The following is a 26,861-nucleotide window of genomic DNA, read 5'->3' on the forward strand; positions in this document are numbered from 1 at the left end:
CACAGGGCAAGTGAACAGAAATAAAATTTCAAGAAGAAAAAGGAACACTGACTATTAGTGAAGAGGATGTCTGTGCATTTTAAAAATGGATGATGGGGAATATTGAATGTCTATGGTGCTTGGATTCCAGTGGATAAATTTAAAACAGTGATGTCACAGTTTTACTTAAAAATATCAATGTTGGTAATATGCTGGAACTTGCATCTTCTGCAAATGTATGATAAAAAATGTAGAGGTAAACTTGAAAATATGTGAGTGGGTCATTATATTTACCATATCCTTTTATGTGGGATTTTAAGCCACAAAGTGTGGAGACCATTATAGTAGCCCCCTACAGCCGGGAGCTAGACTGAGTTGGTCTCTGTCCCTTTCTGCATGACAGAGAGGGACAAATTCAGAGCAAGGGATTTGGTTTGGCTTGGTAGAATGAAGGGTGGATGAAGGGAAGCAGTGGGAGGAAACCATGGTGGCCAAGGAGAGCTGGAGCAGATCTTGAATTTAACCGTGAATGGCTGCTGAAGGCCTCCCAGCAGTGGCATGATGATGCTGGGCTGGATGGCCCTGAGCTTCAGAAGCAGGGTGAGACTCGATCCCCTCATTGAAAAGGTGGTCCGGGGGCACCTGGGTGGCTCAATGGGTTAAAACCTCTGCCTTCGGCTTAGGTCATGATCTCAGGGTCCTGGGATCGAGCCCCACATTGGGCTGTCTGCTCAGCAGGGAGTCTGCTTCCCCTCTCTCTCTGCCTGCCTCTCTGCCTACTTGTGATCTCTCTTTCTGTCAAATAATGAATAAAATCTTTAAAAAAGAAAAGAAAAGGCCGTCCGTATCACCTGAGAGCTTGTTAAAAATTCAGATTCTCAGGCTTCAGCCCTCATCTACTGAAACATCATCTGCATTTTATCAAGACCCCCAAGTGATTCACGTGCATATTAAAATTTGAGAATTTTAGTAGGCTCTTGCTGCATCCAGATGAGACCAACAAAGACCTGAACTTAGATGATGGTAAGCAGAACCAAGGGAGAAACAAGAAAAACAGCCCCTGTGGTGCCAGTGGGAAGTGAGTCTCCTTCAGGGGCTTATGACCCAGTCTGAAGAGATACCCCTTCTTTCCTCGCACAAGCTCTCCTCCTTGACATCCCTATTCACCACTATACCTTGCTGACTCCCAGTCATTACTCCCAGCCCAGAGGGTCTGCCTACTCCAGCTGCCTACCCCAAATTCTACTTCCATGTTCAAAGGCAAAGGCGACATCGTATTCCCCAGAATAGATGCTCCTCTAAACTCTTGCCCTCAACTCATCCCTCTCTCTTAACCAGCCTCACAACCTATCCATTTACCTCCTCATGCTTTCTTAACTGCATCCATTTTCCCTGTTCCACTACTATCACCTTAATCCAAGACACCTCATTTGTCTTCCAGACCATCCCAATAGCCTTCCAACCCATCTCCCTGCTTTTGGTCTTGTCTATGCTCCAGACAGCAGCAACACAATGAACTTTTCAAATATAACTCCAATCCCATCACTGTTCAAAATTCTTTGATGTCATTTTAGTGCTCCCAGGTTAAAAATTAAAATCATGAACAAGGCCAATTCGGCACAGCAGTCTGTCCCAGTCTGGTGATGTATTTCTCTTTCCTTTGTTCTCTACCCCCTTCCCATCCCACCACCCCAAGCCATTCTGGTCTTCTCTCAGTTTCTTGAAGCTGCCACATTGTCACCCACCACAGGACCTTTGCACATGCTGCTGGTGTGTCCCCACACCCCTAATTTGGGAAGTTGTTCCTCTTCCTATACTCTCTTCATCTAGTGACGTCCTGGGCATCCTTCATTCAGATGTCAGTCAGCTCAGGCTATATTTCTCAAGGAAGTCTATCCTGATCCCAACCACAAGTAAACATCAGGGTCATTTCTTACACGTTCCTTTCTTTCAAACCACTCTTCTTAGTCCATAATTGTACTTCCACCAGTACCACTATTTAATTAATGGATTTCTCTTTATTAGAGCTGGAGCCACGTCCATTTTTGCCTCTGATCCTATTCCCAAAGCCTACCACAATGCCCAACATATCGTAGCCCCTCCAGTAAGGATTTGTTGAAGGAGGAGTAATATTTATTGAATTAATAAACTGATGAATGAAAAAACAAAACAAAACAAAACAAAACAGAACAATGATCAGGTTTCCCGCTGAATTGTTATCAGCAGAAAAAGATGCTCAGTGTAGGGGGAATGAATGTTAAGTTCTTATGGAGAACAGTCAGATTTACCTGGGTGTTGATGGACCAGTAGGGTTTATACAGAGATGAGAGGACCAGGAAGGGTATTCTGGCTGAGGAAATAGTGTGTATAAAAGCATGGAGTCAGGGGCAGGTGTCCAAGTCAGGAACTCACTGATGATCAGACTGAACTTGTAAGGCAGGGATAAACTGTGGGGGCTTTAAAATGACCTCTAGCAGTGTTATCCTGTGGGCATTAGGCCTGGTGGAAACACTGCCCTGCCTAGCTTAAATCTCACCACCTAACTTTTCTCAAAAGGCTTTGCACCTCGTTACCTCCCACAGGAAGAATTACTTATCGGAACTCACCAGATTCTGACCATGACCTGATTTCATGTTCCTCCACTGTGCCCCTGTGGGTGGAATGGAAGCTAGATACTTTTACTTCTGTTGAAGTGTCCGCTTTGTGTTCTCAGCTACCGAAATCTATTCTTTATTCTCTAATATTTTCAGAACTGGAAATGTAGTTTATTTACAAGTACAGAACCCTACAAAGTCAGAAGTGGTTCCTGGGTCAGCAGCATAAGCATCACATGGGAACTTGCTATAAATGTTAACTCTTGGCCAACACCCAAATCCACTGAATCAGCAACTTGGTTGGGGGACAGCAGTCTGTGTTTTAACGAGCCCTCTGTTGGGTCTGATGCCCTCTCCAGTTGAAGACTGCAATAAAGCTCATCTAATCTCCCCACGTGACAGATTTAGACACCAAGGCCCAGAAAATAGTGCCAGTTTACAGGGGCAGGCATTTAAGAATCATACACTGAATGGAACAGAGGGGAAAATGACTTCCGTAGGAAGACATAACAAAGTAGTGGGAAAACGAGGTGCTATTTATGTTAATTAATTTTTTAAAAGATTTTATTTATTTATTTGACAGAGAGAGAGCATGAGCAGAGGGAACAGCAGGCAGAGGGAGAAGGAGAAAATGGCCCCTGTGGCCTTAGGAGCCAGATGCAGGGCTCGATCCCAGGGCCCCGAGATCATGACCTGAGGTAAAAGTGGACACTTAACCGACTGAGCCACCCACACGCCCCTATTTTATGTTAAATTTATAGATTTTTAAATTTTTATTTATTTATTTTCCCCAAGAACTTAAATTCTTTGTATTCTGCATATGTGCATATATATATATATAAACATATATATTTTAAATAGGAACTATATTTATGTGGTTTAAAATTCAAAAGGCATAACAGTATACAAAAGAGTGAAAATTACCCCCAAATAAATAAGTGCTTAAAAAGAAAGTGAGGGGCACCTGGGTGGTTCAGTTGTTAAGTGTCTGCCTTCGGCTCAGGTCATGATCCCAGAGTCCAGGGATTGAGCTCCGTGTTAGGCTCTCTGCTCAGCAGGGAGCCTGCTTCTCTCTCTCCCACTTCCCCTTGCTTGTGTTCCCTGTCCCATTGTGTCTCTTTCTGTCAAATAAATAAATAAAATCTTTTTTTAAAAAAGAAAGAAAGTGGGGGCACCTGGGTGGCTCGGTGGGTTAAGCGCCTCTGCCTTAGGCTCAGGTCATGGTCTCAGGGTCCTGGGATCCAGCCCTGCATCAGACTTTCTGCTCAGCAGGGAGCCTGCTTCCCCCTCTCTCTCTGCCTGCTTCTCTGCCTACTTGTGATCTCTCTCTCTCTGTCAAATAAATAAATAAAATCTTAAAAAAAAAAAAAAAGAAAGTGAAAAGTTAGAGCAAAAATTTTTTTTAAAAGGTATGCATGAAAAGTCTTCTTTTTGCCTCTATTCCCAGATACCCAGCAGCCCAACCCTCTTGGGATAATCACTCAGATTCTTGTGTATTCTAGAAACATTTGCCTTTTGCAAAGAGGATAGCATGCCACAGTTCAGCATCTTGTCAAAAGGTATCTTAAATATACATTTACAACCTAAAAACTGTTCTTCTTGGTGGATTAGTCAATCTTCTAGAATTGTCATAATACCATCGCAGGGTTCAAGTCTTAATGATTTTTCTAATAAGGTAACTGCTTTCCTCATTATGTAAAACATTTCCTATTGGGTAATTGGCACCAGGAGCTTTTTCACTCGTGAACTAATTAACAGAACTACTACTTTCACATTCCTTGGATCAATTCCTTCCTTAGAGCAAAACTCAGGGATTCCAGAGTAGAACCAACAAATGAAGGCTGACTCAGAACCCGAGGTGCCCTCTCAGTTCCTCCCAACGCACGAGAGCCACACAGCCTGCTCCCATGCCCATCTGTCCACTGGCTGTCCTGTCATTCTAAGGCAGGGACAGCATCCTACTCATCTTATGTCCCCAGAAGCTCAATCAATGCTCATTGAACCGATACGCTGAGGCAAACCGATGAGACGGGGAGTACTTCAGCCCTGACACGGAGCCAGGGATGTAGTCTCTTATTCTCTGTTTCGGGCTGGGTGCCCTACAGCCCCAGCTGGGATACTGTAGGTAGTAAGGCTCTGCACAGAGTTTTCTACACTAGAGCTTTTCTGTACGGGACCAGCTAGCAAATATTCTCAGGTTTGTGGGCCATACGATCTTGGGACACAACTTCCCAGCTGCAGCGTGAAAGCAGCCATAAAATGATATATGGCTGTGTTCTGATACAATTTTATTTATGGACACGGAAATGTGGATTTTACATCTTTTCCTCATATCAAGACATATTACTGTTCTTCTTTTGATCTTTTCTTCAACCATGAACACATGTAAAAACGCTTCCTTAGCTCACAGGTGTGGGCTGGGTTTGGCCCTGGCCAAAGTTTGCAGACCCCCATTCTGATGCATCAAAGTCCCTACCAGTCTCTCTGAGCCCTCGCCCTCCCCGCCTGGAGCACCAGGAGACAGAGCACAATCTGCAAGGAGGATATCTGTCCAAAAGGACTGTCCTTTGAACCAGAAAGAGAGAGAGGGAGGAAGTTGACTTTGGCCAAGGACCCAGCGGGACTTGTTTGCTTACAATTCAGCGGGGGTAACACCCTGCTCCCGCCAGACCACCACCGCTGGTTGGAGAAAGAAAAACCAAAAAGATTTCCCTTTTTCCGACACCGGGTCGTCATTCAGAGTCTGTATACACAATCCCCCAAATGACTTGGCTTGGGTTTTGGGCAAGCCTTCCCCTCAGGTCTGTCAAAGGAGCTTCATTTGGGTTCTCCTGGGATTCTTCTCACTCCAACTCTCTCCCCAGCTCCCCAGAGGAGGCAGAGGCCAAGGGCAGCTCTCCAAGGCGTGGGCCCATGGTTCATGGTCTCCTTTATAGCAATGTTGTTGTTCTAAATACTTTCTGATTAGTCTTCTAAGTAAAGTCGGTGGGTATTTTATGATTCTGTAACCCAATGACTGCAGACGAGTTTCCAGTGCTGGCTATTAGCACCGTTCCCCCTCACAGAGTGACTGGTCTGCTCTTTTCCTTTGTAGCCTGCTGCTCCCTGTCCTGGGTCTCTGATGACTCCCCACAGTGGAAGGATTTCCAAGACTTCCCTCCGGCTTCAAGGGACACTTATTGCTCCCTCTTTAGGACTCACCCTGTGGCATCAATTATCATTCTAAGCCCAGGAACCAGGAAGAAGCCTGACACATAGCCCGGGAAGTTGCAAAATGGGAGTTTGGATTGTGCTCCCGATGGACAGTCACCATCAGTAAATGGCGATGGGAGCTATTTCATTTTCGGGGGGGTGGGGGTGGGCAGAGCTATTTCACTTTCTGACCCACACTGTCATTGCTCATTCCTTTGGGCTAGCAGTAGTCCTCGACCAGGGAATCAACACCGTCTTCCCCCAGTGACTGCCTCATGCCATTTCTTCTCTCCCTCCCCCCAGCTGGCCTGAAGGATGTGGATGCTAAGGATATAGGGAGATAAGGGATCACAGGAATCTAGGATGGCTTCCTGGAGGAGGCAGCTATGGTCTGAGTGTGCCTTGTTGATATATTTCTGAATATACTTTTGGAAACCACCTTCCTCCACAAATGGCTAGACCTAGGTAGAGACGTTAGGAGTATGGGCTTTGACTCTGGGAATACGGTGCAATTAAAGGGGCACTGGAGGAGCAAACAGAAGACTCGGCTATGCCTATATTGACTGTGTGACCCCAGGCAAGTCATTTACCCTGTCTGGACCTCAGCCACATTTGTATGTATCCAGATAATTAAAGTCAAATTTTTCTAGAGGGAGCCTGAATGAAATACATAAAATCCCTACCTCATCTTTTATCAACTTGTAGAGGCTGAAATTAATGGTGCAGTATCTAATTAGTATTTCATGTGCAGAGTGGACAGCTGTTCAGGGGTGAAAGCACACAGCTTAGTGATTGCTACGGGGTGTCTATCTCCCCTAGGACAGAGAAGTTAGGGAGGAGGTGGCAACTGATGTGAATGGATGTGGCCCAGCCCTTCCTGACTCCCCAGGACTCCATGATATAACTGCTCCAGGAGACCAGAGTGGGACCTGCTCAGATTCACCTGGTGAGATCCATGTTTGTCACAGAGCAAGTCAGTTACATCCTGGGGAGAAGGCGACATGGGGGACAGCGTAGAAAATTTATACCCTAAACTTAGGGCTCCTTAGATCTCAAGGGAGAGATGCATCAGATTCTGGGGCAGGAATGCCAGGGATGAGGTCCACACGGGCTCCAGGAAGGCTCCTCCCAACCACAGCTGACCACTCCTGGTGGTGGGGCGGTTGACAGGCAATGTGGCCAAGAGGTCCACAAAGAGAAGGCAGGCCAGGGGGATCACCCGAACAAGCCACACAGGAGGTCCCAAACAGTGACTACTACATAAGAACATGTTTCTCCTAAGGAGGAGTTCTAGGAGAATTTCAGAATCCATCAGCAACTATAACGAAGACCGTACCTGTGCCAAGAAACCTGATCAAGTCATAGCTGCTGCCCTCAAGGGGTTTACAGCTGATGGAAGGCCATCCGTGCCCGGCCCATCCTTTATATTCTTTCACACCATCTAGCCCCAAGGAACTATGGTGCCAGGACTCTGCTAGAGGGAATAAAAACCTGAAAACCTGCATCTTTAACCTCATAGTCTGGGGTAACAAGGCTGGGGTGGGGCTTCCAAAAGACTCCAAGGAATTTTACAAAGAGGAGTAAGAGGAGGGCCTGGGGGAGTGTTGCGAGGTGACTCTAGCTAGGGTCCAGGAGGCACAGTGGGCAGACCCTTGCTGTTGGGGATGGAGTGGATATCTCTGTAGGGTGGACACTGGAAGAGGGGCTGGGCCTCGAGTCACAGGGAGGATCCACCACTCTTGTCCCTGAGGACCTAGGATGTGGGCTTTGTTAATCAACACGTGGGACTGCAGCCAAAGAAAGGATCCCCATCCCTGCCCAGAGCCCCCTGTTCAGGGCAGGGCAGGGCAGGGCAGGGCAGGGCTGGGAGAATGGAAGATTCCCTCCAGCTGTTCTGATGACACCTAGGAAGTGTGGGGGATGAAGAGGGACTGAAGGGGTGCTGGTTGGTGGGTAGATCTGACACCTGTACTCTGCCTCTAGCCTCCAAGTGAATTATAAATCTAAGAAAACCCAAGTGGAGCATCTGAGGGCTCTATTCCTCCTACCTATGACTCAAGCCCCACATCCAGCACCCTGGGCTCAGCCACCAAGAGGGCCTCCAGCAGGTCAGTGGTACAGACCGGCTTCCTTGGCAGGGGCGGATGAGAAGGGCAGCAGCCTGCTCTGCCTCCTGGGATAGACCAGCCCGTAGACTCTCCTGCCCGGTCAGGGCTTCTGTTCCCAAATGGAGCAGTTGGCTTGGCTTTGGTCTATGGCCTTTAAGGTCTGATGTTGATATAGAAGACAAATGCCACCGGACACCCAAAGTCTCAAAGATGGGGGTCAGTGTCTTGGAGAAAACACCGCCCTTCTTTCTGGAAAACAGCTTCCAGCTCATTGGGTGACAAAGTCAGTGACGTTCCTTTGTGTGTAAAATAATTGTGCCTTGCATTCCTGGTGCTGGCGGTGTCTGAGGGTCTCTCTTGGCTCTCCTAGCCGCGTTTCAGACAGGGGGCTCCCCGGGTTATGATGTCAGTGCTACGTCTGGGCATTCTGTAAACAGCAGCGGCAACACAGCCCCATCCTGCGGCAATGCCACGGCTCCCAGGCTCCTCACTTGTATGACTAGGGGGCTAAGACAAGCAGAAAAGCATGCCCCTAGCCCTTTCTGGCTCAGAGGTCTGAGACTTTGGAGGAAATTCTGGGAGTCAGGAAACAAGCCAGAGGGACCTCTGTGTCTGGGGCAGGAAGCCTTCCCAGAGGCACTTCCTGAGGGGCTCCCTCCTCCAGACCCCTGTAGATTAGACTCTAGCCCATCATCACCGCTCATGCCCGAACCTTGCCAGCCCTGAGGGCTGCTGGAGGCCCATCCTGGTCAGCTCTGGGACCAGCCTTGGCCTCAGGCCTGGCTCTGTGCCAACTAGGTGTTTGCTCTGTGAAGCAGACAGAGGGCCTCACAGCCCACCTGGAGCCTCCTGTCACCCCGTAGCCCCCTGACCAAGGTTTGACTCTGTGGCTTGGCTGCCTAAGATGTCTCCTTTGTCCTCTGGTGTGCAGAGGCCTCCACCAGATGAGAGGGGCTCCTGGTCCCCAGGTTCTTGGGAAGTTCTCTGGGGAGCAAACATGGAGCAGATCCCAGAGATGAACGTCCTGCAAGAGGCAAAGCTGATGGGAGTTGTGGAGACCAGTTCTGTCAGGAGGGCCTCGTCCCGAATCACAGTGTGCCGAGGTGAGGAACAGCAGCAGGCTTTTATCTACAGATGCTTCTAAGAGTTCAAATACTATAAAGTTGGAAGCAACTATTCCCAACAAACCCCTCACCTGAGATTCCCCCACTGTTGAGTTCTTTTTGCTGATGATGGGAGGGACAGGAAGCTTGGTTTCCATTTGCTCAAAAGGCTACTGACAGGCCTCAGGGAATCAAAAGGGTATCTTGCCCTTTTCTGGGTTTGCTCCCTCTTGGTGATCCTTTACATCCTGGGAAGCCCCCAAACCTGTCCGGACTTGCCCAAGTCTGATATTCTGTTGGTCATCTGTCCCTACCATCTCACTGTCTCAAATTCTTACATACATATTTTTGAAGATTTATTTATTTATTTGAAAGACAGAGACAGAGAGCACATGTAAGTGAGAGAGCACAGGCCAGGCGTGGGTGAGCGCAGAAGGAAAGGGAAAGCAGTTTCCCCGCTGAGCAGGGACTCGATCCCAGGACCCTGGAATCATGACCTGAGCTGAAGGCAGACGCTTAACTGACTGAGCCACCAGGCACCCCTCACTGTCTCAAAGTCTTGCCCAACCAACTTCCCTTTGCTGCTCTAAGACCAGGAAGCTTCAGGATGCATCCACCAGGGGCCCCGTGGCTGAAATGAGAGGGCTGAAATGGAGCCCTTAGAGCTTGGGGATCTTGGGGAGAATGAGGACCATACCCTAGAGGAAGGATTTACAGGCCCAGAGACGAATCCTTCTGCTTGTTGGAAATATTACTCATCACGGAGTCGCATAAGGTATTCTATTTTTCAACCAATGCTCAATTTTAAGTTCTGAAGGCACAGAATTGTGTCTTAATACCTCTGTTTGTATGTCTCTCCCTACCTTCTCCACCATGTCATGACCAGTGTTGGGCCCAAAGCGGGTCCAGTCAATGCTTACGGAATGCAGCAACCAAGTTTGCCAAACATCAACGCCGTGTGCCTGGTGAAGGATCAGGACGTGAAGGAGACAATCCCCTTCCCAGGAAGCTAATGTGGCCCGGTGTAAAGCCTAGGTAGGATACCAGCCTATGAATGTTCCCAGCAGTGCCCAGGCATCCTCCAACCCCATGTAGAGACAGATCGCAGAGAGACGAGCTGTGGTTGGGAGAAGAGAGGTAAGACCCCCGCCGTCATGCTGATGAGCTGGACTAACGCTGCTGAGCGAACAGGAAAGAAGAACAATAAAGATAACGTGGCCAACATGCCTGGGCTGCCAAGCTCGGGCCAGGCACAGTGCCAAGTCCTTCACATGCCCTTCACCTACCCCCACACCCACCCCAGTAGGAACCCACCCCTCTTACACCTCACTACCTTATTGATCTCCCACAGACACCCCAAGATAGCATTCTCAGATGAGTCCCCTTCCAAACCTCTGTGAGATCTGTTTAGGCTACACCCCCAGGAGTCCAGAATTCCTTTCTAGTAAGTTGGTTACAGAAGACAACAAATGACATGTACAGACAAGCATGTACACTGCAGTACTGTTTTGAGTAGCCGAAGATTGAAAACATCCCAAATGCAGACCAGTAAGGGACCAATTAAAGAGAATTATAGAATAACCCCAGGGTGGAATACTATGCAGCCATTAAAAAGAACAAGGAACCTCTCTGTGGACTGATATGGAAAGCTCTCCAAAGTTAAAACAGAATATACACATATCTGTAAATAGTCGATTCTCATTATTAGTAGTCCTATGTCCTGTAAAGTCATCAAGAACACGGAATTTGTGAACACTCTACCACTGCTTCTGAGGAAAATACAAGTCAGGTCCCCATGAGGTCACAACATTTCCATGAACTGATCAGTACATATCTCGTTTTACGTGTGTTTCTGCTTAAAGGCACCTTATTTAATATATATTGCTGATTCATAAACACTGAACTCATGGCCAACAGCCCTTTAACTCTTACTTAAATGAAGCTTAGCTGACAAGTGTTTTCTCCATAGGTCACACGCAACCTGGCACTTCGGAGCCCTAGCCAGCACATCAGACCACATCTTGGGGCTACGTTAAAACGGCAAAATCAACAGGAAGCACAAGAAGGTGAAAAATGTGGCACGAAACAGAACAGGAGAAGGACACCTGTTTATAGCACGAGCGCCTGACAGGAAGGCAGCACATCACGCGGGGCAGCCTCAGCTGGGGATGTGTGCTGGGCAAATCCAATGTCCACTGCTCTGTGCGTGTCTGCCAATGACTTCCCAAGTGTTGCCAAGTATTGATTTGGGGGTTATAAGTAAATCGGAGAGAGCAGAAGAATTTGTAAATACAGAACCCGTAAATAGTGAGGACCCGCCGTATATTCACAGTTGGTGGCTGTGCAAAAAGAAAGTTTCGAAGGATCCAAGAAACCAGTACGAGCTATCTGTGGGGAGAGGCTGTGTCTGGGCTGCATGGGAAGAGAGTGGGAAGGAGACTCCATTTTATAGCTTTTTATGTTTTTCTCAATTATTGAACCACAGGAAGCTATTACTTCTTCAAAAATAAACAGACATCTTAAAACATTGAAAAACCTGCACGTACACTTAAAAGCCCTACATTCATGCCTTAAAATTTTATTTAATCTTCAAACACAGATATCTTAAGAATCTTTCTGAGGCAGCATCCAGGCCTCTGCACACAGAGAGCTTTGTGTCTTTGTGTCTCATCTGTCGACGAGAGCTTTGCATTTGTCTTTTCAGCATAAATCGCCCCACCATGCATCATGGGTCATTTTCTAGTGCGGTGTCTGAAAGGTAAGGGCCATTGGCCAGTGGAGGCAGCATGGCACAGACTCCCCCCTAACAGGGACATCCGGCCCTCTCCTCCCAGGGCTGGTCCCCGCAGCCGTGGTCACGCACACAGCTGGAGAGGGATGTTTCTCAGAGCGCCTTGCTTCCATCAATTCTTTCCAAAGCATTCAGTTCACTTTTCACAGAAACAGCATTTCTAGATCTTCCGTGTACTCAGAGGTCATCTGTTCATGTCACATCGACGTGACATCACACTGCCAATTGCAACTTGGCCTAAGCAGGTGGATCGTGAAGGCCGGACCATCCCTGTGGGGGTGGGGGCTGCGTGGGCGGTCTGGGGGCCAAGGGGGTCTGGGCAGCCACTGGTCATGAGGTAGAAGGTGACTGACGACGGCCTCACCTGTGCCTGAACATGCCTTGCGACCCTGAACACACCATGAAGAAGCAGGATGTCGCTGAAGCATGTTTTCGTGTCTGTTCTTCATGCATGTTATGTGCCAGTTAGGTCTGTGGGTCAGAGAGACTGTCCGGGCGCGGAGGGCTGGTCCCCGCAGTGCTCAGAGCAAGCTGGGCGGAAGGACAGAGTAGGCCCTCGGCAAACATCTTCTGAAGGGAGAGACTCTCCTTAGAGTCCTCCAAGGTAGGATTTCTGACAAAGCAGACATTTGGCCGTCCCATTTTTAGGAAAAGGTAGAGGAAAGGCAGGTCTGTAAAATCTCCTTAAGGGCCCTATGAATCCCCAGGGAAGCTATTTGGGATTGAAGTCCTCAGTCTGGGCCTCCCATCCCCACTTCCGGCACCCGGCAACAGGGCAAAGAGGCCAAAGTTCCAAACCCAAAAGTTCTTTGTCTCAGCAGATGATCCTGACTCTGCTTTGCAGAGGAGACGGAGGCTGCTGGCCTTGGCTCCCTCCACTTCCTGGGCCCAAACGAATTTTTGAGCCTCCACCCCTGCGTCAACTCTTTCCTCTCCACTGTCTTAAGAACTGGAAGGGACTGAATCAGAAATCTGGGGCCCCCAAGTGCGCAACACACTTCTTACTTCTGATAGGTTATCAATTCCTGTTGACCTCTCCTCCATGGCATTCCCTGACCGTCTTCTCTCCATTCCCTTGCCAACTCTACAACAGAGTCTGTTCATGGCCGGTCTCACTTCCTCCAGCCCACTTCCCCCCAGTAGCCCTGCCCATGGCACCCTTCTGCTCCCCCTGCCGACAGTGCTCCCCCTGCCAACAAAAGTGTCCCCAAAGCTCAGCCTGGCACATGGGGCCCTCACGATTTGGCCTCATCTGTCTTTGCAACAATTTCCCCAACCATTCACCCATACATACCCCAAGCACTAGACCTAGGAAGCTACCCCAAGTTTCCAGAATGCTGGTTCTTCTGCCTGAAATTGCTTTCTCTTATTCTCCAATTTTTCAGTCTACAAGTTCCTGCTCAGACTTAACATCTTTTATGAAACTTTCCCTGATTCTCAGACATGGACTGTAACAAAATATTTGGGTGCCTACTTTATAGCAGGCACACTAGATATAATGGGGTGGGTACATGACTCAGTGTCAGCCCTTGTGGGGCTTGAGCTCTGGGAAGGCAGTGTCATACCCAGACAAATGTAATTCTATGACCATGTTGAATGGCTCTATTACCAGGTCATGACCTCAGCAGAAAGGTCTGGGAAAGATACTCTGAGGAAGTCACAGTAATGCAGTCATTGGAAGGATGAGAAGAGTCTGGAAATGGTGTGATATGTCACATTTCGGACAGAGTCAAAGGCAGTATGGGCAAAGGTCCTGGGGCAGGTAGGAAAAAGGTGGACATGAAGAACAACAATAAAAAAGGCCAGAGTGGCTAGGGCCTTGCAGGACCAAGGAGCATGGTGATAAAACTGGAAGGGGGTAAGGGCCAGACCACCCAATGTTCTTAAGGGTAAGGAGTGTTATCTTTATCCTAAAAAGTAATGGGGAGCCAAAAAGTGTTTTGAGTGGTGTGTGTCTGTGTGTCTGTGTCTTCTAAGTAAGTGTGACTGGCCAGATTTCCATCTTGAAAAGGCCACAGTGGTCCAGGTCCATAGTTTTTCAAAGTAAAGGGCTAGTTAGAATATATTCTAGCTGTTGTAGCCAGAGGACAAAACCAAGGCTATAATGTAGACACACATGTAATGAGGGAAATACACATTTCTACAAATTTTTCAAGGAAACTCAAAGTAGAATAATAACTGAGTACTTTTTTTTGGTAACACAGATCTGCTAAGGAGAAGAGTGGAAATATTTTTTGGAGGGAAAACATCTTGCTTAAGTGGGGTTCAAAGCTAGTGTTCCCATATCATCAGTGTTCATATGTACAAACCATTCTGAGCTCACGGGCCATTGTGTGTGCACCAGTGGTGCAGACATGGACTGGAGGAGGGTGAGTGGGAACACAGGGCCCTTAGCTTTACAGTGATCCAGAAGGGGTAACTCACACGTGGGAGGTGATGGAGAGGCGTTTCGGGGTGAACTAGGCAGAACTTAATGATGGGGTGAGTATAAAGGCACAGGAGGGGCAGGTGTCAAGAAGACGTCCTGATGTCAGGTTCGAGCCTATGAAGATGGGGCACTGTGAGAGTTCAGTTTCATCTGAAGACCTACCACAGGAGCTGCCTGTGAGGAAGCCGGACAGGGGGATCCCAGGCTGAGAGGTCTGTGAGTTTCCCGACAACAGGTAATATGTGAAGGGAGGAGCACGAGGAAGAACATCTGGAGGGTGAGCAAGAATGGGCCCAGGACTCTGCGCGTCATCACACCACTCAGCACGCTGTGCCCCACCGGGCTACTGCCTCTGCCATTAGGCTAGCACCTCTTCTGAGGAGTGCCACATCAATTCTGTCTTCAGGGCCGCCATATTCCATGGTACCCACTGGGCACTAAAGACATGAGAGAGGGAGAGAGACAGAGAGAAGGGGAGGCCTTTTGTTTCTACAGGATAACACGGAAAAGATTCCCTCAATTCACAAGGGAATCCTTCTCTGAAGAGCATACCGTGTCCTTCCCAAGAGCTGCTTTCGATAAGGGTCACTGGACCCTTCCCAATCATGCTAAATCATCCAGGCGTGTGAGCGCACATGCACATTTACACACAAATCTCCTCCCCACCAACCCCTGCAACATGATTTGTGGTGATGATGTATTAATAACACACCCATCAGCTGTCAGTTGAACATGTCTAAATATTATGTCCCAGCAACCAGAACATCACTTTTTTAAATTTAAAAAAAAAAAAAAAGCAAAATGGCAATTCTACTCATAGCAAAGAGGGGAGGAAGAAAAAAAAAGCCACAGATTAAAGAAAATTAATTTTTCTCTTTTTCCCATTTTGTTTGTTGTTGTTGTTTTTGTTTTTCAACAGAAGAATAAGAAGCTCTTGGTTCCATCTCTTTAACAGTCCAGGGATGGGGTCATCAGGGTGACCTGCCCTGATGACCACGGGGTGTGTTTGCGGACATCTGTGGAGCTCAGGGCAGACTGGTCCCCTGGTCCACAGCCACAAATCCTCTGGCCCAGTGTGAAGTCTCTGACAGGGACAGCAAGAGTTCACAGGAGGGTGTGTATATCCTCCTCATGGCCAAAAGTAACATTCTGGAAAGCAGTGCACAAAGCACAACATACACTATTTCTGTTTGTCCCCATAACAAGCCTGTGAAGGCAGAAGTGCTTTCCCTATTTAAAAGATGAGAGGATTAATATGGGGGGAATAATCTGCACAAGATCACACAATCAGTGATCAAGGACAGACCTCTAATGATCTGATGCCCAAGGATGAGGCTTCCTGGGGTCCTGGGTTCCCCATCACAGATCTGATTAGCATGAAGCTACTTCCCCCGAGTGTGAACCTTCCAGCTTTCTCTTTGACTCTAGAAGGCTGAGGAAAGCCAGTTTCACCACAGTACAGACATGCCCTGGGAATCTGGCCATTGGCCCTGAGCAACCTTCAACCCTCCACATACAGCTATGAACTTGGAAGTATGAAAAGAAACTGATGCACTTTACACCAAAAAAACTTCCTATTTCTAGTCTGAAAGGGGCTATCTTTTACACACATCAGGAACTTCTCCCCACAGAGAAACACTTGCGGGGGATGTAGCAGGAATGTTCTTCACAGAAATGCTCAGACCACTCTTCTGGAGTCAGAAGATCTGAGTTCAAATCCTAAACTTACACTGGCAAAGAACCTAGCAGGCTGATCTTGTCCTTCTGTTTTTGGAGACTCAGTTTGGACTGAGGAATGACAATACCTACTGTTCCATTTTCTTTTCGTGAGTATTAAACAAGAGAACATATGGGACGTGCGTGGCACCCAGTGAGACTCCCAGAGCCTCACCGCCTGGGGTGGGGTTCCTATTGTTTTGTTTTGACTTGGGTACAGTTTAGATCAGGCCTCAGTAACTCAGTGGGGATTGAATTGGTTTGGTTATTCGTTTCCTGGGCAACCTTGAGCCCTCCCTGTTTCAGTTAGCAGACTGGTGCTTGGGGGGTAGGCGCTGCAGAAGTGGACACCGTAAGGAAGAGAGACAAACTGCAAAAACCATCCACCGGGAAACGTCAGCAGCAGCGGGGACCAATAACCACACTGACCCCACCACCCAGGGTGCCTTCCCTCTTAGCCCTCACAAAGATCCAGAGACACTACGGATAGCCTCACGCACATTAAGCATATTCTTCATGAGGCAGAGAAGTAACCAGAAGAACGTAAATGCTCATGGGACTGGTTCGTCGTTGAGGGAAGCTTTCCCCGGCAGCTCAGCCCCCGCAAAAGAGGCCTTCAGCTCTCCAAGGCTCAGTGTGCTTCAGGAGGTGACTGAGGAGCTTAGAGTGGGGCTGCAGGTCTGGCCAAGTTCTCCCACACGGTTACTAGTAATGAAGGAGGGGCTCTGCTTTCTGGGGTCTTGCCTTCAAGCAGTTCAAGACTCACTCCCCAGACCCCTCCCCGAGGAAAAGAGAAGAAATTATTTAGTGGCCATCTAAAGCTTAACCTTATCCGTGGTTATCATTCAAGAAGAACGAAGGCCCTGCAGTTACCCAGAAAGAGTCATTTCATTCCCTCCATGATACCAGATAAAGAGATCGTCTACTCCCTTTCCTGTTTCAAGAGGGCCCCCAGTGCTCAGATTCCTGGAAACTGGCAGTAACTCTGTCCCGATCTGCAGTTTCCTGACTTCTAGTCCCAGCCTCTCGGCCTGTCTCAACAATGGTCCCTCGAAGGAAGCCGGGACACACCGTGTGATGGGGCTGTCCCAGGGCAGTGGGCCTGGGGTGGCTCTGGGGGCCCCCTCTATCACTGGATCTGATGGGAAAATGAGAGTTTGCCTGGTGGAAGCACTGAACTCTCTCAGGGCTCAGGCCAAGGCAGGTGTGAGAGAAGGCCAAAGGAGGCCAACCTAAGCCTTACCATGTTGAGGACACTTACAACCCATTATTTTTCTGTGAGGCAGACCGTCAGGATGTTGCATTCCCATTCTGAGCTAAGCTATGAAAGCTCCGAGGGAAGAAGAGATTTCCAAAGGATCCCTCGTGCCAGTAGTAGCAAACTCGAGGGACTCAAGGGCAGAGGCCTCTGGTCCTAGGCCAAAGAGCCCCCCAGAGATCATGAAACCACTGCCACTAAAACGGGACTAGGGCCACCAAGTGACTTGAACGTTCTCCAAAAATACTAACAAGAAGGCATTGCTAAAGTGCAAAAAACAAATTCCTATTTATTTCTATTCCATCGATAAAAATGTCCCAGCCTCCTCTGAATGGCTCCTATTTTGTCCTCCTTCTCTCCACCCCCCTCCCCACCCCCCACAACTCTTGTTGGTCTTTTGGACCCAAACCAAGTCTTCCCTCTCCTTTTGATTATGTGCACATAGATTATCTCCCGCTTCATGGGACACTCACAGGAAATTTAAACATTCTCAGATGGGGTTCTTTTAAGCCCACTTCCCCTGCCCTCCTCCTCCCTACCCCACACCCGTTGCTGGCGTATTCAGGAAATGCAAACCCAATATAAAGATAACCCGGACCAAACAGAAAAGGAGACTGGCCCTGTGACCTTGTTGGGTAAATGACTTCCCCTCCCTGCACCTCAGACTCAGCTTCCGCAGAACGCGGAGGCTGGGCCCAATGGGCTGCCAGGATGTCCCTCTGGCTCTGACCTTCGAAGGCTCAGCTGAGTGAGCACCCTCAGCCCCTGCTTGGTCCCAGGGACACCCAACAATTCTGAGCCAGGATACTGAGGCACTGGGGTCTTCTACCGCTCACACCTGAGCCCTGAGGGTCCCACTACAGTGGATCAAAAGCGCTGCGAATTGGGATGCCTGATTCTAGTCTCAGTTCTGCCACCTTCTCGAAAAGGGAAGAAAGAGAATGGGGGAGGGTATCTGAGCAGACATATGCTCCAGCTACTGTGTTTTAATTAAAAAAAAAAAAAAAAAAAGAATAATAATGGAAAAGACTAGTATAGTAAAGATTTTTAAAAAAGATTTTACTTATTTATCAGAGAGAGAGAGAGAGCATAAGCAGGAGTAGCAGCAGGCAGAGGGAGAAGCAGTGTTCCTGCTGAGCAAGGAGCCCTACGTGGGACTTGATCCCAGGACTCTGGGATCATGACCTGAGCCAAGGGTCGATGCTTAACTGACTAAACTACCCAGGCATACCTATAATAAAGATTTTAAAAATATTTTTAGAGGGGAGACCACACAACAGTGAGAAGGAAGTGATGGTGAATCTCTTAGAGCAGTACTTCAAGACGCAGCTGAGAACATGTGTCCATTGGCTTTCTGTGGCTTTCCCCGGGTCTCCCTCTGTCCCTGTGTCCATAACAATCCTGGCTCCCCAAACTCCTAAGATAGCCCCAGACATAAGGTGTTGGACTTCCTGGTTCTGGAAAATGGCCTCCCTGACTGTACCTAGAATAAACCTCTTGTTTCACTGTGTAGGGCTGACCAGGAGAACACAGGCTGGGTTGTCACCCAATGAAGACTATTTAATCTACCAGCTGAGCTCCCCCTGGGCAAAGCCAGTTGAATGGTATAAGTAATCAATCTTGGCTCACAGCTCTGAGTAACTAGAATGGAGGAGGGACGGACAGGAAGCATGAGTCATCATTGGGAGAGAGCTGTTAATAAACTTTGAGGTTTGAAGGCAGGGGTGGGGTTGGGGCTGGGCCCTCAGCTGGGTGGAGAATATCCAGGACATCATCTTGGGAGTTGTGGAGAACAAAGAAGCCCCTCTCTAACCACAGCAACATTAAAGTTCAGGCTTCTAGAATCGTCATCCTTTGTGGAACAACTTAGAAAAGGAAGACAAGTGGTTGGCTCCAAATAAATCTGATACTCACAGACTGAATTTTTATTTATTTATTCATTTTAAATATTTTATTTATTTATTTGACAGAGAGAGAGAAGGAGTAGGAGAGGGAGAGGGACCAGCAGACTCCACACTAAGTGCAGAACCCAACTCAGGGCTTGATCCCATGATCCTGAGATCATAACCTGAAACCAAAATCAATAGCTGGAAACTCAACTGACTAAGCCACCTGACTGAATTTTTTTTTTTTTAAGATTTTATTTATTTATTTGACAGACAGAGATCACATGTAGCAGAGAGACAGGCAGAGAGAGAGAGGAAGGGAAGCAGGCTCCCCGCTGAGCAGAGAGCCCAATGCAGAGCTTGATCCCTGGACCCTGAGATCATGACCTGAGCTGAAGGCAGAGGCTTTAACCCACTGAGCCACCCAGGCGCCCCTACAGACTGAGTTTTTAAAGAAAGTTGCCAGTTACTGTTTTAGGATAGTGAGCTGATGGCCTGGAGTCAACTGAAGCATTGGTTAGAGAGACAGAAGCCAAATGTTAATTAGCTCAAGACCTCCATGCACTCAAGACCACCATGTTCAACGGCCATGAGTGGTCAATCACACTTGGGAAACCTGGTGAAACACAGTCAAACATTAACTGTAGGACTTTTCAGGGCGTTTGATATGCTAGTGGATGTGGCTCTCCAAGAGGAGTCACAGGGGCCATTTGTCTCATATCTCTATACCTCATGTCACACCATAAGGCCAGCTCCAACCCACCTGCTCCAGCCTTCTCTGACCACAGAGTAGGGCACAGTGCTGTCCTTCATGACGACCCATTCTGTACACCTAACACTTAATCTCATGAAGATGTTTTATTCTTTGTGTCTATTTTTGGTCATAAAGTTTTTGAAGATTAGTAGACCTTATTTTTTTAGAGCAGTTTACAGTCACACCACCTCTACGCATTTTTTAATACCACTTGCCTAATGTATAAAACCTAGAGTCACTATGAATAACAGGCACTACAAAAAGTTGTTGTTTCATAGATATCAAATCAGGGAGTGATACAAATCTGAGCATGATATAAAGCCACATAATAGAAGGGGGTGTGTGAAATAAAGTGAACATCAGCTATAAGAATGAAAGTAAAATGGACAGTGAGGACTACCTCTCTCACCCCCACTGGACATGTATCTGGCAGGGTGGTTGTGCCATCCTTGACCTTGGGGGGGACGCTCCACAAGGGAAAAGTCCCCAGTGAGTAGTGTCATCAGAGGGCATGGCTTAGAGGGAGGGCTGAGATTCTGGAGTACCCCATTTCTAGAGCCCACAGTTTATATACTCTGCAAATACTGGCCAGAGGGGTGTGCTCTGTTTTCCCTCAAACTGCCTTTAAAAACACCCCCAGTTTGAAGTACATAATAGTGAAGCTGGGAATCCCACACAACCCCTAGATTTCTGCCTCCATTTTCATTGTGGTTCACAAACCAGTTCTTGTCAACTTAACAGCATCACTGAACAAAAGCTTGGGGCTTGAAGGGTGTGTCTTAGTCATAACAATACTGGCTATTATAGACTGAGTGCTGTAAGGCTCCAAACTCTTGTCACAAGCTCTATGTACATCGTCTTTCTAAAAAATTTATTTATTATTTGAGAGAGAGAAACAGGGCATGTGTGTGCATGGGGGAGGGGCAGAGGGGGAGAGAGAGAATCTCAAGCAGACTCCACACCAAGTGTGGAGCCTGACGTGGGGGTTAATCTCACCACCCTGAGATGCTGACTTGAGCTGAAATCCAGAGTTGGATGCTCAACCCGCTGAACATTGTCTTATTTAGTCCTTAAATAGTTCTGCCTATTGTCCTCATGGTACAGATAAAGAAACTGAAGTTTAGAGACACTAAGCTAGTACGTCACAGAGTGAGGTTCAAACTCAGCTCCTCTCCCTGCCCCCAAAGCTCAAAAAAATCTAACCACGGTGCTCTGTGGCCTCCCCTCCAATGAACGGCACACACGAAGAGACAGAAAAACCAAGAGCAGAAAGGATGGGGGTGCGGGAAAGGGAAGGGAGGAAAGTGGGGAGGAGATAGTGGCATGCAGAGGAGAGGAAGTTGAGATCTGGAGGAGGTGCATAAGGGGTTTGGCATTGGGTCCAGAAGGCCTTTGAGCAGTGGAATGGAGCAGGAAAGTTGCTGGTGCCCGCTAGAGAAATAGGCCACAAAATATGCAGAAGCCATTTCCTCTCTCAAGGGAAGATAAACAATAGATTCATAAACAAATTTTACAAAGCTGTCCAGCTATTTAAAGCATTCTGCTAGGGACTCATATCCTTTGTAAGCATAAAGTTCATCCAACCGAAACGGTCAACAGTTACTTTGGGGAGAGGGAAAGTGGGGAAAGGGGGACAGGTGGAGACACACTCTTTATAGTATGTCACCTGCTAGCCCTAGGGCTGCAGCTAGTTACATGCCCTCTCTGAGCTCTGGTTCACTCTTCTGTGATAAGGACTAGAAATTTCTACCGTATGGAGCTATGGTGAAGAAGAAAGAAGATACTTTCAGGCAATATGGCAGATCAGATAACCCTACCTGACTTTCCCAATCAAAACAACTAACATGCTGGACAAAATTTAGAATATAAATATTGTATACACATCACTGAGCTCATATCAATGCAAGGATTCTTCAAAAGACCAAACACAAAGCCAAAGCAGGAACCCTGGGAGGTGAGCTAGCAGCAAAGCTGACTTTTGCCCTGAGGGTTCCTGTCAAATCCTAGAGATTCTATGTCGTGAGAGCTGCACAGTGTTCAGGACATAGGAGAAAAAAACCTCATTCCTCCATAAAGTTGGGGCTCCACACTCAATGAATGAGAAATAAGTGCACAACACAGGAGGAGACTGCAAAGAAACCTGACTTTGGGCTAGTGGAAAGGGAAACAAATCTCTCCTGAAAATTTGTGTGTGTGTGTGTGTGTGTGTTTCTTTTTTTCTCTCTTTTTTTCTTTTTTAGAGAGGGAGAGAGGGGGAGGGGCAGAGGGAGAGGGAGAGGGAGAATCCCAAGTGGGCTCTATCCCCAGTGTGGAGCTGACATAGGGCTCCATCTCACAACTCTGAGATCATGATCTGAGCAGAAATCAAGAGTCAGTGGCTTAACAGACTGAGCCACCCAGGCACCCCTTTGCTTTTAGAGAGAGAGAGAGAGAGAGAGAGAGAGAGCATGAGGGGATGGGGCAGAGGGAGAGGGAGAGAATCTCAAGCAGACTCTGAACTGAGCATGGAGCTTTAGCTCATGTGACCCCGAGATCATGACCTGAGTCAAAATCAAGAGTCAGACACTTAACTGAGTCCTGGCACCCCTCTCCTGAAAATATGTAACTAAAAGCTAGAGCTCACATAGGTTTAGAGTTTGAATTAATGCTTCTTACGTAGCCAGAGAAAGCTTAAGTAGAAAATTAATTTGAAGTGATTTTTGGTTGCTAGTGACCCCAAATAATTAGCAGAAATGAATAAAAATTCTTTCTGGAAAAGTCGATGTCAACGAATACCTCAAATAATTCTCAAAGTTTTAAGGAAAATAAACAGCTTGCAGGAAACAAGACACCGTTTTTACTAGCCAGCAGACACAAGAGACAGCAGTACTGGACCTCCAGGGATTTCAGAATCTGGAATTACCAGACATGAGAGTTTACAATTTCTTTCAAAGATTTTATTTATTTATTTGACAGAGAGAGAGATCACAAGTAGGCAGAGAGGCAGGCAGAGAGAGAGAGAGAAGGAAGCAGGCTCCCTGCTGAGCAGAGAGCCTGATGCGGGGCTCGATCCCAGGACCCTGAGACCATGACCTTAGCCAAAAGCAGAGGCTTTAACCCACTGAGCCACCCAGGTGCCCCGAGAGTTTACAATTTCTAAATAGCTAATTCAACAGGTTAAAAAAAAATAAAAAAAGAAGTTTGCAAATATGAGCAAGAAATAAGAGACTAGAAAAATAATGAGCCAGAACTTTCAGAAACAATAAATAAAACAACCACAAGGAAAATGGATGTAATCACTGGGGGATTAAAGAGCATTTGAGACCCCAAATATGTGAGTTGAATGGAAGGCAGATTTGAGGAAATTATTCAGAGTCAGCCCAGAGAGACAAAAAGATGAAAAATATGAAACAGGGGTTGAGAGCTAAACAGAACAGAATGAGAAGGTCTAACATAAGTCTAACAGGAGTTCCAGAAGAAGATATTAGAGAGAATGAAAAAGAGGCAATAGTCAAAGAAATGAAGGGTGGGAAATTTCCAGGACTGTTGAAAGACACCCATCTTTAGCTCTAGGAATCCCTACAAACCCCAAGCAGAATGAAGACAGAAAAACTTATACCTAGTTACGTGGTAATGGAAGCTGCAGAACACCAAAGAAAACAATGTGTTGTTGTTGCTGTTGTTAAAGGTTTTATTTATTTCTTTGAGAGAGAGAGAGAGAGAGAGAGAGAGAACAAGTAGGGGGAGTGGGAGAGGAGAAGCAGACTCCCTGCTGAGCAGGGAGCCCAATGTGGGATTTGATCCCAGGACCTGAGCTGAAGGCAGATGCTTCACTGACTGACTGAACCACCTGGTGCCCTGAAAACAATGTTTTTAACAGAGCCAGAGAGAAATACCAGGTCACTTACAGAGAACAGCAGCTGGACTGACAGCCAACTTCTCAACAGCAATTTCAAAGCCAGAAGCAGTGACACAATGGCTTTAGTGACTTAAGAGAACATATTCAGTAAAGCCACCTTTCAAGACGGAGAAAAAAAATAAACACATTTTCAAGTCAACAAAAGCCGAAAACCAAACCAAACCAGACCAGTAAAAACACTTGGGAATTTAACACCACCAGACTCTCACTAAAAGCTAATGCTAACCAAGCAGAGGGAAACTATCTGAGATACATAAAAGAATAAGAAAAGATAATGGTAAGTATGTGGGTACATCTGTATGAACACTTACTGTATGAAATAGTGATGTTTCATGAAGTAAAGACCCTGATGAATTTTGGACTTTGGTGAGTATCCCAGCTACAACAGCTCGAGTACCCATTGCAAGAACAGAGCGTGTAGAACTTCTAAATAAGAAGATGGAAAATGGAACAGGGGTGGAGGAACAGCTCAGTCTAGAAGAAACATCAAAAAAAGCTGCAAGTCTATAAAGGTGGTAGAAATCTATCTCAACTCACCAGTAATATACACTGATTCTAAACATCGAGACACCCAATAGCATTGCCTTAAGATATATAAAACTGACAAACCCAATGGGAGATTTTCAACACATTTCTCTCAATAACTGATAGGCTAATCAGACAAAAACAGAAAAGGACATACTATAGATGATTTGCACCATACAATGAATGAATTCATTTTGACCAGCCTATACAGAAAACTATATCCAACAATAAGAGAATATAGCTTTTTATCGAGCGCTCATGGAACATTTGAGGAAAAAAGTTGAAAGGAGATAAAACATGAAAAAGGAACACGCTGAGGGGGTTATGTTTCTTTCTAACTCTCTCTGAGAATCCAAACTTGTTTTGTCTTGATGTATCTCGAGTCTAGAGCAGTGACTATCACAAAGGAGGTTCTTAAGATGTCCTGACCAAAGAATGGTAAGTAGAGGTTCTCTGCGGAGGCTGGCAGAGGCTGAGTGAGCATGGAAGTCCTTTCCAACACAGAGAGGGACAAGGGGGTCCACAAGTGAGTGGGGCCAGTCTCCAGGGAGAATGAATACCAACAAGAAAAGCAGAGTCATGACCGCCATCTTCCCATTTGAAAAGAGAGTCATGTGGAAGAGATTTTGAAAGCCCAGTCTTTGTGGTTCCATAAGGCAGAGCAGTGAAGGGCAGACAAGAATCACAGAGAAAAAGAGTTGCTTCCAAATTAGGAAGAATTTTCTAGTAATTCACTGCTCAACTTTGGTTACAAATTGGCCTGGCTGATCCTTTAAGACCTCTTACAACCCTGTGTGGGACAGGAGTCTGTCCGGGGAGTCCCACATCACAGACTAAATGTCTTTCAAATCCCATTCTTTCCAGGGAGTCCTTCACCCCAAATTGCCTGGATATACAATCCCTAAAAGATATGCCAAAGGTCCCAGATTCAGGAGGTAGTAGAGGAATATTCTTTCAGAACACGGTGCGAGATCACAGAAGCACAAAGAATTAGTTAAAATAAAAATGCCTGAACCTTCCAGGAGAAAGGCAAGCAAGCTTACCTTGACCTCTGCAGCTGATGGTTGAGTTGGGGGCCTGGCTCTGGGGGCTTCTCCTGCGGCCGGGCAGTCATGCTGCTCTCATGTTGCTGGGCAGGTGGGAAGAGGAGACCTTGTTCTGCGGGGGCAAGAGCAGGAAAGGTCACTCCTTCACTGTCTGCTCCTAGCTCTCCATTACCAGCCTGAAGGGGATCCTATCTGAAAGCCCAGGGAGTTCCTGAGGCTAGCCTCACCCACTCTCATGTCCTCGGGGAGCAGAGAGGCATGGATGGGACAAACATTTCCCACGCCCTGCAATGTGCCATGCAGGGATTTGGGGAATGAGTCTGAAAAGATGGATTAGATGCACTCCCTACTCTCAAGAAACAGTCAGAGAGAAAGAGAGAGAGAGAGAGAGAAGGGAGGGAGGGAGACATGCACATGTTTCATTACAATATAATTTGGTAAGTGCTGTGATTTCCCCAAATTCATTCAGCAGCCTACCTGTCCCACAGGGAGCAGAGGCAGCTCACAAGCGCTACCCACAGGCCTTCCCAAAGAACTTGGCAGGAAGGAAAGGAGTTGTCTCTGTGTTTTAATTTCCAACCCATCGTAGGTCACTCTTTTTATAAAAGATAATGAAAATGAACTGGTGGATAAATGAAATAAAAAAATGCTCATACAAAGCACCACCTCTTCGATGACCTGACTCAACAGATCACTCTGTCCAGTTGGGATGGAAGTTTCTAAGTGCTTCCTCACCATTTCTGTACTCGTCTCGTGGACGGGTGAGCAATTTGTGGCCAGCGCCATCCGCAAACTGCAGTTGGGTCGCATCCGTGGAAGTTCCCAGGTTGTTGGGCTGATCTCCTGAGAGGGTGGCTAGCAGTGTGGTTGATGCCAAATTCACCCCCTGCACTACAGATCAGAGTCTCTCTCCTGGAGGAAGGCCACGGCAGGGGCTTTGGGGAAAGCATCTGGGTAGAGCCAGTGGACTTGCTGGGCTCAGGTTACAGAACATGGGATTCATGAAACCTGGTCAGAATTTCCCAGCCCTAACTCTGGCAACCTCGCCAAAGCTACCACTGTTATCTGTTAAAACGGACTGGAACATTGCAGAAAAATCAGTTCCAAAATGTCAAGAGGGCTGCTGGTGCTCATTCCTATCATTCAATGCCATAAAAAAGTTTTTTTAAAATTGAGAACTCCTTTGTCTGTGACAGCCAGCTCAAAAAAAAAAAAAAAAAAAAAAAAAAAAAAAATCAAAAAAAACCTTTAAATGCCTATTGCCTTAATACTTGAGGGAGAGATTACAAGTCATTTTCACCCATTTGAATGTTTAAGAGAAAGTGTTCATTCCTCTAAACTCTGAGCTTTTAAGTAGTTCCTATTTTAAACTTTAGAAGATAGCTCCACAGAAGAAAAACTTCCCCCTTTCTAAGTCTTTTTTTGTTTTGTTTTAACGCAAACACTCATATATTCTCACTCCGTGCTTCAAATGCTAAATCATCTGCAATTTGGTAGTTTGAAGCTCATGAAATTCTAGCGAGAAGCACATCAGATAGAGGCTTATAGCAACAGAATGCTTTTGAACTGATGTCTGTGATGTT

The 26,861-nt window shown here is 46.9% G+C and overlaps 1 protein-coding gene across 50 annotated transcripts in view; it reads right to left on the reverse strand.

The window, feature by feature from the left end:
- The window catches only part of TRERF1 (transcriptional regulating factor 1), a 202,564-nt gene that overhangs the window by 41,330 nt on the left and 134,373 nt on the right, over positions 1 to 26,861 (reverse strand). For 43 of the 50 annotated variants that reach the window (XM_082733021.1, XM_082733013.1, XM_082733005.1 and 40 more), the window contains one exon: positions 25,276 to 25,390. The exons of the other annotated variants lie outside the window; for them this stretch is intronic. The gene's annotated coding sequence lies outside the window, so the exon portion shown is untranslated. The remainder of the gene's footprint in view (positions 1 to 25,275; positions 25,391 to 26,861) is intronic. 50 annotated transcript variants of the gene reach the window in all.

Source organism: Mustela nivalis (assembly GCF_964662115.1).
Source record: "Mustela nivalis genome assembly, chromosome: 5".
Taxonomy (NCBI): domain Eukaryota; kingdom Metazoa; phylum Chordata; class Mammalia; order Carnivora; family Mustelidae; genus Mustela; species Mustela nivalis.